We start from the raw sequence: 1519 nt of genomic DNA on the forward strand, positions 1-1519 counted from the left end.
CCCGGATGATAAAGAATGGTGACATCATAATCCTTCAACAACTCCAACCACCTCATCTGCCTCAAATTCAACTCCTTTTGCTTGAACAAGTACTGAAGACTCTTGTGATTAGTGAACACCCTCACACGCCACGCCATAACAAATAATGCCTCCAAATCTTCAATGCGTGAACTATGGCTGCCACCTCTAGATCATGTACTGGATAGTTCTTCTCATGAATCTTCAACTGCCTCGAAGCATAGGCAATGACCTTGCCATCCTGCATCAACACTGCACCAAGCCCAATACGGGAAGCATCACAATAAACTGTATAAGGCCCTGAACCTGTGGGCAAAACCAACACCGGTGCCGTAGTCAGAGCTGTCTTGAGCTTCTGAAAGCTCGCCTCACACTCATCCGACCATCTGAACTGGGCACCCTTCTGGGTCAATCCGGTCACCGGGGCTGCAATAGATGGAAAAAAAACCCTCCACGAACCGTCCGTAGTAGCCTGCCAACCCCAAGAAACTCCAAATCTCTATAGCTGATGCTGGTCTAGGCCAGTTCTTGACTGCCTCTATCTTCTTTGGGTCCACCTAAATACCCTCAGCTGATACAACGTGACCCGGAAATGCAACTGAACCCAACCAGAATTCACACTTCGAGAACTTAGCATATAACTGACTAGCCCTCAAGGTCAGAAGAACCACTCTGAGGTTCTGCTCGTGCTCCTCCTGGCTGTGGGAGTACACCAAAATATCATCAATAAAGACTATCACGAACATGTCCAAATATGGCCTGAACACTCGGTTCATCAACTCCATGAATGCTGCCGGGGCATTGGTCAACCCAAATGACATGACCAAGAACTCATAATGCCCATACCGAGTACGAAAAACTGTCTTAGAGACATCGGATGCCCTAATCCTCAACTGATGGTAGCCAGATCTCAAGTCTATCTTTGAAAATATCTTGGCACCCTGAAGCTGATCGAACAAACCGTAAATCCTCGGCCGCGGATACTTATTCTTTATTGTAACTTTGCTCAATTGCCGGTAATCAATGCACATCCTCATCGAACCATCCTTTTTCTTCACAAACAAAATCGGCGCATCCCAAAGCGAAACACTGGGTCTAGTGGAACCCTTCTCAAGCAAATCCTACAACTGATCCTTTAACTATTTCAACTCTGGCGGGGTAGAAATGGGCTGGGTGCCTGGAGCTAGATCAATACAAAAGTCAATATCCCTGTCGGGTGGCATACCCTGCAGGTCTGAAGGAAAAACCTCAGGGAACTCCCGAACAATAGGTACCGAATCAATAGAAGGGACCTTTGCGCTGGAATCGCGAACATCCGCCAGATAAGCTATACACCCCTTCTTGACCATGCGTCGAGCCTTCACATAAGATAACACTACGAGTGAAATGACCAGGAGTCCCTCTCCACTCTAAACGGGAAAATCTGGTAAGGCTAAGGTCAGGGTCTTGGCATGGCAATCCCAGATATCATGATACGGGGACAACCAGTCCATCCCTAGTA

Source organism: Nicotiana attenuata, unplaced genomic scaffold (genome assembly GCF_001879085.1).
Source record: "Nicotiana attenuata strain UT unplaced genomic scaffold, NIATTr2, whole genome shotgun sequence".
In the NCBI taxonomy this organism is placed as follows: Eukaryota; Viridiplantae; Streptophyta; class Magnoliopsida; order Solanales; family Solanaceae; genus Nicotiana; species Nicotiana attenuata.